The 11,714-nt window shown below is 34.4% G+C and overlaps 1 pseudogene; it reads left to right on the top strand.

The window, feature by feature from the left end:
- The first annotated feature begins 9,997 nt into the window (after positions 1–9,997).
- Positions 9,998–10,680, top strand: LOC145589103 (phenylacetaldehyde reductase pseudogene; annotated as a pseudogene).
- Positions 10,681–11,714: the final 1,034 nt, after the last annotated feature.

Below are 11,714 nucleotides of genomic sequence, written 5' to 3'. Positions count from 1 at the left end.
AAAATTGCCGAAATGTTTACCTTGGTACCTAATACCCTTCGGAAATCCAATTGGGTGAATGGAACCATCCAATTTGCCTTTAAACGACCAATTTACCGGTTTACAACTAACTTGCACCGATTTCATTAACTTAAGCTTACCACGAACATTTATGACAACAAATAATGATCATGTAGGGTTTCAAACGACATTATATGACCCCGAGATATATGCCGTAGAATTTCAAGCCTTTTCGTCATCGAGCCTCGAAACCTCCAAAATTTCTCAAAAAGCGTGGATATTATCCTTCAATTTTGGAATTTTTTGACTTTTTTTCGCCTGTTAATAAAAATTGCCGAAATGTTTACCATGGTCCCTAATACCCTCAGGGAGTTCAATTGGCTGGGTGGAACCATCCAATTTGTCTTTAAACGACCAATTTACCGGTTTCCAACTTGCACCGATTTCATTAACTCAAGCCTACCACGAACATTAATGCCAACATATAATGATCATATATGGTTCCAAACGACATTATATGGCCCCAAGATGTATTCCCAAAAATTTCAAGGATTTCGACTCCGAGCCTCGAAACCTCCAAAATTTCTCAAAAAGTGTGGATATTACCCTTAAATTTTGGAATTTTTTTTACTTTTTTTCGCATGTAAATAAAAAATTTCGAAATGTTTACCATGGTCCCTAATGCCCCACGGGAGTCCAATTGGGTAGGTGGAACCATCCACTTTGTCTTTAAACCACTAATTTAACGGTTTACAATGCAACTTGCACCTATTTCATTAACTCAAGCCCACCATGAACATTAATGACAACAAATAATGATCATATATGGTTCCAAACGTCATTATATGACCCTGAGATATTCCCTAAAATTTCAAGACTTTTAGACACCGGGCTCCGAAGACTCCAAAATTTCTAAAAAAGCGTGAATATTTTGATTTTTTTGACTTTTTTCGCCTGGAAATAAAAATTGTCGAAATGTTAACCATAATCCCTAACACCCTCCGGGATCCCAATTGGGTAGGTGGAACCATCCAATTTGCCTTTAAACGGCCAATTTACCGATTTACAACTCTCACCGATTTCATTAATTCAAGTTTACCACGAATATTTATGACAACATATAATGATCATTTATGGTTTCAAACGGCCTTATATGACCATGAGATGTATCCCCTAAAATCTCAAGGCTTTTCGACAACGAGCCCCGAAACCTCTAAAATTTCTCAAAAACCGTGAATATTAGCCTTTAATTTTGGAATTTTTTAACTTTTTTTAGCCCCGAAATAAAAATTGCCAAAATTTTTACCATGGTCCCTAATACTAGGGCTGTACACAGTTTGGTCTGGACCGTAACCAAACCAGACCAAACCGTATTTTAGCGGTTTGGTTTGGTTTACGGTTTATAAAATTACGGTTTGGTCTCGATTTTTTTGTAAATATGGTTTATGGTTTGGTTTGGTTTTGCAAAAATTATAAACCAAACCAAACCGTAAATCAATAAACCGTATTATAAAATTTATATAATTTTTAAATAAAAAAAATTACTTATTATATATTAAAAAAAATTAAAGAACAAATAAAAAAACCATGAAAAATAAATAAAAACTATATGGTCAATACTATATAATTAATGACTATAATGTAGTACTCTGTATGAATATTTTTTATTGTTATGTATTATTTTTATTATGTATTAGCACTTGATTAGTTTATTGTTATTTTTACTGTAACTTTATAGTAATCCATATGAATATTTTTTATTGTTATGTATTATTTTTATTATGTATTAGCACTTGATTAGTTGATTGTTATTTTTATTGTAACTTTGTAGTACAATTTAATCCGTTTGGGCTACTTATTTAAACTTTATTTTAAATTAATAAAATATTATTTGACAATATTTGAGGAAAAAATATCATCACATCATAAACCGCAAACCAAACCGCACCAAACCGTATTATTATGGTTTGGTTTGGTTTGTTTTCAATACTAATATGGTTTGGTTTGGTTTAAAAAATTTACCAAACCGCATTTTGCGGTTTGGTTTGGTTTGGACTCAAACCGCACCAAACCAAACCATGTTCACCCCTACCTAATACCCTCCGGGAGTCCCATTGGGTGGGTGGAACCATCCAATTTGCCTTTAAATGGCAAATTTACCGATAAACAACTTGCACCGATTTCATTAACTCAAGCCTATCACGAACATTTATGACAACATATAATGATCATATATGATTTCAAACATGCCTTTTTATTTTTACCCGGGCGGCCTTATCTGTTAACTCTGCCTATCTATTTTTGAATCATGGAACTATATGACCCCGAGATTTATCCCCTAGAATTTAAAGACTTTTTGACATCGGGCCCGAAACCTACAAAATTTCTCAAAAACCGTGGATATTAGACTTCAATTTTTGAATTTTGTGACTTTTTTTCGCCCGAAAATAAAAATTGCCGAAATGTTTACCATAGTCCCTAATACCCTCCGGAAGTCTAATTAGGTGGGTGGAACCATCCAATTTGCCTTTAAACTGCCAATTTACAACTTGCACTAATTTCATTAACTCAAGCCTACCACAAACATTTATGACAACATATAATGATCATATATGGTTCCAAACGGCATTAATGACCCCGAGATTTATCCCCTAAAATTTCAATACTTGTTGACACTAGGCCTTGAAACCTCCAAAATTTCGCAAAATGCGTGGATATTAGACTTAAATGTTGGAATTTTTTGACTTTTTTTCGTCTGGAATAAAAATTGTTGAAATGTTTATCATGGTCCCTGATACCCTCCGGGTGTCCAATTGGTTGGGTGGAGCCATCCAATTTGCCTTTAAACAACCAATTTACCGATTTACAACTTGCACCGATTTCATTAACTCAAGCCTACCACGAACATTTATGACAACATATAATGATTATATATGGTTCCAAATGGCATTATATGACCCCGAGATGTATCTTCTAAAATTTCAAGGCTTTTAGACCAAGCCCTGAAACTTCCAAAATTTCTCAAAAAGCGTGGATATTAGGCTTTAATTTTAAATTTTTTTGACTTTTTTCGCCCGGAAATTAAAATTGCCTAAATGTTTACCATGGTCCCTAATACCCTCCGGGAGTCTAATTGGGTGGGTTTAACCATCCAATTTCCCTTTAAACGACCAATTACCACTTTATAACTTGCACCGATTTCATTAAAACAAGCCTACCACGAACATTTATGACAACATATAATAATCATATATGTTTCCAAACGGCATTATATGACCCCGAGATGTATCCCATAAAATTTTAAGGTTTTTCGACACCGAGCCTCGAAACCTCCAAAATTTCTAAAAAGCTTGGATTATAGCCTTCAATTTTGGAATATTTTGACTTTTATTCGCCCGAAAATAAAAATTGCCGAAATGTTTATCATGGTCCCTAATACCCTCCGGAAGTCCAATTGGGTGGGTGTAACCATCCAATTTGCCTTTAAACGACCAATTTACCGGTTAATACTTGCACCGATTTCATTAAATCAAGCCTACCACGAACATTTATGACAACATATAATGATCATATATGGTCCCAAACGGAATTATATGACCCTGAGATGTATCCCCTAAAATCTCAAATCTTTTTGACAATGGACCTTGAAACCTACAAAATTTCTCAAAAAGCGTGGATATTAGCATTTAATTTTGGAATTTTTTGACTTTTTTCGCCCAGAAAAAAAACCGCCGAAATGTTTACCATGGTCCCTACTACCCTTCGGGAGTCCAATTGGGTGGGTGAAACCATCTAATTTGCCTTTAAACGATCAATTTACCGGTTTACAATTAATTTGCACCGATTTCATTAACTCAATCCTACCACGAACATCTATGACAACATACAATGATCATATATGGTTCCAAACGGAATTATATGACCCCCAGATGTATTCCCTAAAATCTCAAGATTTTGCGACACCGAGTCCTGAAACATCCAAAATTTCACTAAAAGCGTGGACATTACCCTTTAATTTTGGAATTTTTTTTTTCGCCCGAAATAAAAATTGCATAAATGTTTATCATGGTCCTTAATATCCTCCGGGAGTCCAATTGGGTGGGTGGAACCATCCAATTTGCCTTTAAACGACCAATTTACTTGTTTACAACTTGCATCGATTTACCGGTTTACAACGACCAATTAATTAACTTGCACCGAACCTGACTTGAATTGAAATTGACTCAAACCTGTTTTAACCCGTCAAAACCCAAATTTAACCCGACTTGTTACTAACCTGACTCGAATTCAACCCAACCCGTTCCTAACTCGACCTGAAATTAACCCAACCTGTTACATCGACCCGAAATCATCCCGACTTGTTATTGACCTGACCCAAATTTAACCCGACTTGTTATTGACCCGACCCCAAATTAACCAGACCTACTATTTACCCGAGTCCCGACCCAAAAATTCAACCCGATCTGTCATTAACTCGACTCGAAATTAACACGTGTTGTTATTGACCTGACCTAAATTCAACCCAATTTATTCCTGACCCGATTTCAAATCACCTTAAATGCAATTTAGACCATCTTATTATCGTTGATCAAAGCATTTTGTCTAGGGAGACCAAGTCGGTACAGGCCAGCAAAAGAAAGGAGCATCATCCACAAATTTAAGAGTTAAATATAGTATATATATATATTTGTTGTATGGTCAAAGAAGATAATTATCTTCCTATATTATAGGCTATAGTTCCTTAGTATATTGCTATATATATTATAGTCAAAGGAAATAATTAGCTTGATAAAAATGATAATTATCTATTTATATTTAGTTGAACCCGAATATGACCAGACTTGGAAATGACCCAACCTGATTGTAACCTGCAAATTATTGACTTGAACATAACCCGACTTGAATCCGAGAATGACCAGACTTGGAAATGACCCAACCTGATTATAACTAAATTATTGACTTGAACCGAACCCGACTTGAACCCTAGAATGACCCAACCTGATTATGACCCGCAAATTATTGACTTGAATCGAACCCGACTCAAACCCGAGAATGACCCGACCTGATTCTAACCCGCAAATTATTGACTTGAACCGAATCCGACTCGAACCCGAGAATTACCCTAACCCGTTTTAACCCGCGAAAATCCGACCTATTATTCTCCCGACCCGAATGTAACCCAATCTGTTATTAACCCGACCCAAACTCGATAAGAAGTATGACCCGACTCAAGCATGACCCAACCCAAACCCGACCCACTCTTATCCCACCCGTTTACCCGAATTGATAGCTGTAGTTGTAACTTTGAAATATTTTATATCACTCAAATAATACCCCAATGGTGCAACTAAAAAAAATCGGAAAAAGTATTTATAATTGACTGCCAAATATATTGACTTGAACATACTTTTAAGTCCTTTAATGGTTTTGAAAGTAAACGCAGATATTGTTTAAGAAATTGAGGTAGTTGGCTGAGCAGTAACAAAACGATGAAACTCAAAGCATCTTGTTTCTCGAGTGCCCACAACTCTTAAACAAAGACAGATGATAGAGGAATAATAAATAAAGAATTTGTCAAACAAATGTATTATTCAACTACTATACTAGCGAGGAAGTCCCAATTAATCAATTTGATAAACAAAATTTGTTTATCAAATGGCAAAATGGTAAATAAAACAACATAAATACCTAATCATCATGACATTTTCGTAAATATATCAATAACAGTGAGACCTATATTTAATAAAAAGTTGTTGATTTATTTACAATTTTGCCATTTGATAAATAAATTTTGTTTTATCATATTGATAAACTTGAATTTTCTGTAGTTTCAGTCTATTAGTACTAAGTTCAGTCATTTGTTTGAATGATGAAAGATTGAAAGCTCAAACAAACATTTTTTCTGAATTGCTTCGATATAAAGTAAGAGAAATTAGTTAAATAAACAGGTAATAAGGAGTTGAAAATCAAGCAATCAAACTTGAAAACTCGTAAGCAAGACAAGGAGTACGTAAATCTGAATGGAAAAGGTTATGAATAGAGAAGAAAAGACAGTTTGTGTGACTGGTGCTTCAGGTTTTATTGCTTCTTGGATTGTCAAGCTTTTGCTCCAACGAGGTTATCAAGTCAACGCCACTGTTCGTAACCTAAGTATGTTTCTCCTCTTTCTGTCTATGTGTGCGTGTTTTATTTACATGAATTTTCATTGTAGCTTTAAGTTTATTGATAGAGTATAAAACATATTTCTGATCCTCAACCATCAATTTAAGTTTTTGGTTGAGTTAATCCACTAACATGGTATCAGAGCCAGCGTAACACAAAGGTCACGGGTTCAAATCTCATTTGCGCCAGGGTATGAAAGGGCCTATGCTGCATCCACATTAGGAAAGTGATAGAGTATAAAACATATTCCTGAACCTCAACCGTCAGATTAAGCTTTTGGTTGAGATGATCCACTAACACTTATATATCCTCTTGTTAATGTTTGTCCCAATCGAATTAATTTTATTTTTTTTCATAGTAACTGTAGACACCCATTTGTGTCTCCCCAAAACCAAACCCAGTGATGAATACCTTTCACGTCGAACCATAATCAAATGAGGTGAAAGTGTGAAAAGTCTAGTGTTGCGGTTAGTTTTTGTTAAAATTCTTTCTTTCTGTTTTCGAAAACCCACTCTATTTTATGAAAATGTCCATTCCAGTTTAGTTTGGTCCATGATATGGGTCCAATAATAGTGTAGTTGGATGGGGCTTGAAAATACCTTTACAACAATATATTATAAGCCCAATTCCGATGAATAATGAGGAAGTTATGGCCAAAATACTAAACTAGGCCCAAACCGGATTTTACCTACGACCCAATGATCATGAGGAGGGTCCAAAGGTTTAATCCTATTCCTAAAATAATTAGGATTGATTAGAATCTTCTATAAGTTTCTAAAATATCTTAATTATTCTTTTTTGAAAAGATAAGATTAAGGAATTTGATTTAAAAATAAACTTTCCTTTTTTATAAAACTTTCCTTTTTTAAAGTCCTAATTCTATTCGGATTTAAACATGTTCAAAGACAGTCAGATATTATTTTCGTGCCTCATATTTTTTATCCAAATTTTATATGGTTGGATAGATCTTGAAATTATCTTTCCAATGATATATTATAATAATAATTCCGAGCTATAACGAAAAAGATATGAATAAGATATCAAACTCTATCCAAAATTGACACCGTCTCACTATTTCGTTCATATCTTTTATTCTACAATATATTTTAATCTGATTCCAATTGGGTTAGAAATTAGACTTCAAGATCTTTCCAACTACATCTTATTCATCTTATTCCAATTCCTGGATCAAAAGATATGATAAAAACAAAATCCGCAAAAACTGTTGTCTACGAGTTTTATTTCGATTCGAATTTGGATTCTTTTCTTAATTCTTCGACCCTCTTTTTTCCTATAAATAGAGGTCATATCTCCCCTTTTTCAATCATCAACTCTCATCAATATTTTCTTGATTATTCTCTCTCTCTCTTTTTCTAAACTAACCTTTTCTCAAATACAAAATTCCGCATTCACAAGATCTAGAAACACCTAGCCATATTCGAAGTTGCCTTCGCCCTAGGCGTGAAAGGTTTAATTTCTGAGGGTTTGGTCCCAAATCTCTATTTCAATTATTTAATTTGATTGTTTTGTTTATTGTTTTCCTTGAAGTTACTAACGTGTGTATTTTGTTATTAGAAAGAGGTACGAGGCATCAAAGTAAGTATTTTAATCGATTTTATTTATGATGTAGATATCATGTTTATATTGTTATTATGATATTCCTAGTATCATGTCTAGGGTATTTTAATGTTAAATATGCTTATTATGATTCCTATGATGCCTTTTATTTTCTTCCTAATATTTATGATTGTTAGTATCATGTTAGGGTTAAAGATTTGATTTTTATTGCTTAGTGACATGCTAGGGTTTGTTATTAATCTCGTTAGTGTCATGCCTAGGATCTTGCTATTTTTATTATGCTTTAATATTAACATGAACATGATAATTATTATAATTGTTATTATTTATGATTTTTATTGTTTTGATTATTATTTTATGATTATTATAATTATTATTCATGATATTGATTATTATTATGTTGCTTGATGATATTTATTGTTATTGCTTGATCACCTTTTATGCATGTTTAAAGGGAATTGGTACTTGTAATCACGCTTAATAAGATAATTAATAATCTTAATAGGGTTAATTGTGATTATAATTCAAGTGATCGCCAATAATAGTTTATTTGTGCATTAAATTCAACCAACATACATTAAACATGTTTAGGGTTAATCCTATTGATTGCATGTTAGTCAGAAAGCGCACATGAATACGAGCAGAATAAAGTAGAGGCCTATTATTAGGGCAGGTTCAATCTCTCTTAGGTTGGATTTGTACCATCATCCCCGAACCCTTATTTTGTTCATAACCTTATGGAGTTGACGATCTCTTGGATCGTTAAGGGGTGTAACCTTCACCTCGTGAACGATTTACAAGTTCCTTAAAAAACTTGTTGGCGACTATTTTGCTCTATCTTCTTCCCTTTTGGACGCCACCGTACTTTAGTGTATGATCACAGTGGGGTTCAAGCTAGTGGGATTTTAAAGGCTTGAAATTATTCCCTACAGTTTTTGGCGACTCCACTGGGGAGGATTTCTATTTTAATTCCTGAATTTGTTTCGGCAATGATTTAGAATGAGCGGATGAGACTCGAAAAGTTCTAAGTATTTCATGTGCGTAATTTTGATTAACATTATTGTCATATGCATAAAAAGGTTCTCATTGGAAAGACCATCCGTAATGAGTCAAAAACATAGGATTTTACACGTAGGAAATTTGAGAAATGTCTTTCACAACTAGGACTGAAATAACACCACGCGAAACTGGAAGATTTTATCGAGCACAGAAAGCTGCTGAGGCATGTGGGAAGTAGCGTCAGGGGTCAGAGCTTGGTGCCACACTTTTAGCCGTAGCGCCAGACGCCAGTATTGACGCCAGGCGCTACAGTTAAAAGTTGGCGCCAGTCTCTGTTTGCTGGCGCCAATTTCCCCCAATACCGAGCCAGAAATATGCGTTCTAATTTCGACCGGTTTTTCGTATTGTTTGCTCGATCCTACTTCCTGATTGAATTTTTTCTCACTTTTCTGAAACCCATATGTGTTCTACATATGGACATAACCCTCTGGGAATTCATGCTCCATCTACCCGATTGAACGCTCCTGGTAACAAAGGGTACATCCGAGATGTTGAATTCACCAAACCATGGAAGCGAGTTTTTTTTTTCTAAAACTCGCGGTGTCACATCCACTCGCGCCAACCCTTCACGGTTAGGCTTCCGCGCGGTGCATCCGGACAATTAACCATGGACCCTCTATTGACTAAACCATATCCCGAACTTTAGGGAACTAGAGCCATGGTTAGGTTGCAAACTCATTGCATCATATTGTGCCTACTTGACTAATTGTGCATTATTTGTTGTGCATACTCTATGTGATTTTTCATAACCGTTTGTTTGACTTGTGTTAAGACTAAATAAACTGATTAATGACTAAAGGACTTTGTTTAATTAATTAATTAATTAATTTGAGCTAATAAATAAACATAAAATCGAGTCATAGTTCCTTTAAGTCAACCCGGATTTTTATTCCCGTATACTGCACAAACGTCAACTTGTTTTGGTCATAGCTGGAGTTCTAGAAAGAACTACGAGTCGTAGAACTTATGGATCTGTAGCCCCGAGTTTTATCTTTAATTCGGCGTTGGTTTCATCCCAATCAGAGTCGCAGATAAAAAGTTATGACTAAAATACCACAGTCTGTCCAGTTTAATGCATATACGTGAAGTCTTAACTTAGTCTTTGCTTGAGTCTAGTCACATAGTCTAGCCACATGGTCATAACACGAGTCTTAAAGTACCATCTACACTCACTAGTCTTAGCACACACTTTGAGCACATGTCACCATGGCCATGTCTTAGGTTCATGCATGAGTCGGTCTTTTCCGTCATTTGAGTTGGGGGGTACATTCTATCCCTAATTCTTCATATCCCTCCACCTCCATCATTTTTTTCTTTTTTCACTTTCTATTCCATCTTTCTTCACTCCTTCCATCCATGTGTGTTGAATCGAGTTTGAGTCATATGATTGACAAACAAAAAATGAGGGTAATGATGAAACAACACAAGTCAGAAACCTATCCAAATTCAAGTTTCGGGTGGGTTCATGTAAAAGATGTAGCTGAAGCACATATTCGCGCCTTTGAGATCCCTTCTGCTAATGGAAGGTACATATTGAGTGAAACTGTTGCACATTTCTCTGAAATTGTCAAAATATTGCAGGAGCTTTACCCGAGTCTCAAACTTCCTGAAAAGTAAGTACATGCTTTCCTTAAGTTATTTTTCTGAAATCTGTTGTTGTCTTTGTTTCTATTTTGTATTGTAACTATTACGAAGTATGTATTTGTTACATGATAACCTTCATTTCTTGCTTCTAGGTGCGAGGATGATCAGCCACTTGCGGCGAGTTACAAGATTTCACAGGACAAAGCCAAGACCTTAGGCATTGAGTTCATTCCCTTAAAAATTGCTGTCAAGGAAACTGTTGAGTGCTTAAAGGAGAAGTTCAACATTAGTGTTTGATACTCTATTTTTTCTTCTTTTCTTTTTCTTTTTCTACTAACTTGTTTAATACTGTATATTCTTGGCTGTATTTAGTTGCTGCAACAATGAAAAAAATGCTTGTATGCTGTGATTTATAGACTAGTGTTGGTCATTTGGTGGCTATAAACATCTACTATAAAGTCTAATCATGTTTCCTAAGGCCTTTTTCTCCTAGCAACTATTACTACTAATATATTGGACCATATGAAAATAGGGACGTATTTTATTGATGTACACTTTCTTGCAATTTATATTAGCGTAGTGATTATCACATAGCTTTCTCATACTACTCACTATTTTTCATATTAAAATTAGTGTGTGACCTGAGTGATGCTTTGTATCATTAATATACAGTATAATAACTAATGGAAATAGTTTTTAAATAAACACCCCAATCAAAGTTAGATATATGATTAAAAGCGTTGAATATAAAAGTATAACTAAAAGTTGGCTAAGATGGTAAGACTTTCAACTTAATTATTGTTGGTCATGAATTAAAACACCATAATAATTTATATTAGCATTAAAAAAAATGTTGATTGTGGATGATGTGTTATGTTTCTAGTGTTTGTGAAAGGTATCACGTGGCACATGCACTTTCTTAGATATATGGTACATCTTTTAATTTATTATTATAAAATGAATACTCGTGGATATTATAAGTTATACTCCCTTTGTTTCTTAAAAATTTTCCCAATGTAATAAATGAGAATTTTGCTATCCATGCCATTGTTCACGGCTAAATTAACTTTTCTTTCTTTCTTGCTTCGATTGTACAAGATTTTTGTCTAACCATAGGGGAACTAATTTCTGTGGTGTTATGCTTTTCCAATTCAGTTTGTTACATCTTTATGTTCATTTTCAATTGAGCTTTATCATTAACAATTCTTTGGCTTTGTATTATATTGGCTTGTGTAAGGTTACTCATTTTGATTGATTCTTGCCATCTTGCAACATACTAATCTTTTTAAGATGGATCTTGACCATGTTTGGCAATTATAGATTACTCTAAT

The sequence above is a fragment of the Chenopodium album genome, chromosome 17 (assembly GCF_948465745.1).
Source record: "Chenopodium album chromosome 17, dcCheAlbu1.1, whole genome shotgun sequence".
Taxonomy (NCBI): domain Eukaryota; kingdom Viridiplantae; phylum Streptophyta; class Magnoliopsida; order Caryophyllales; family Amaranthaceae; genus Chenopodium; species Chenopodium album.
Note: the sequence above shows the minus strand (reverse complement) of the source record. Positions and strands in the feature narration are given on the sequence as shown.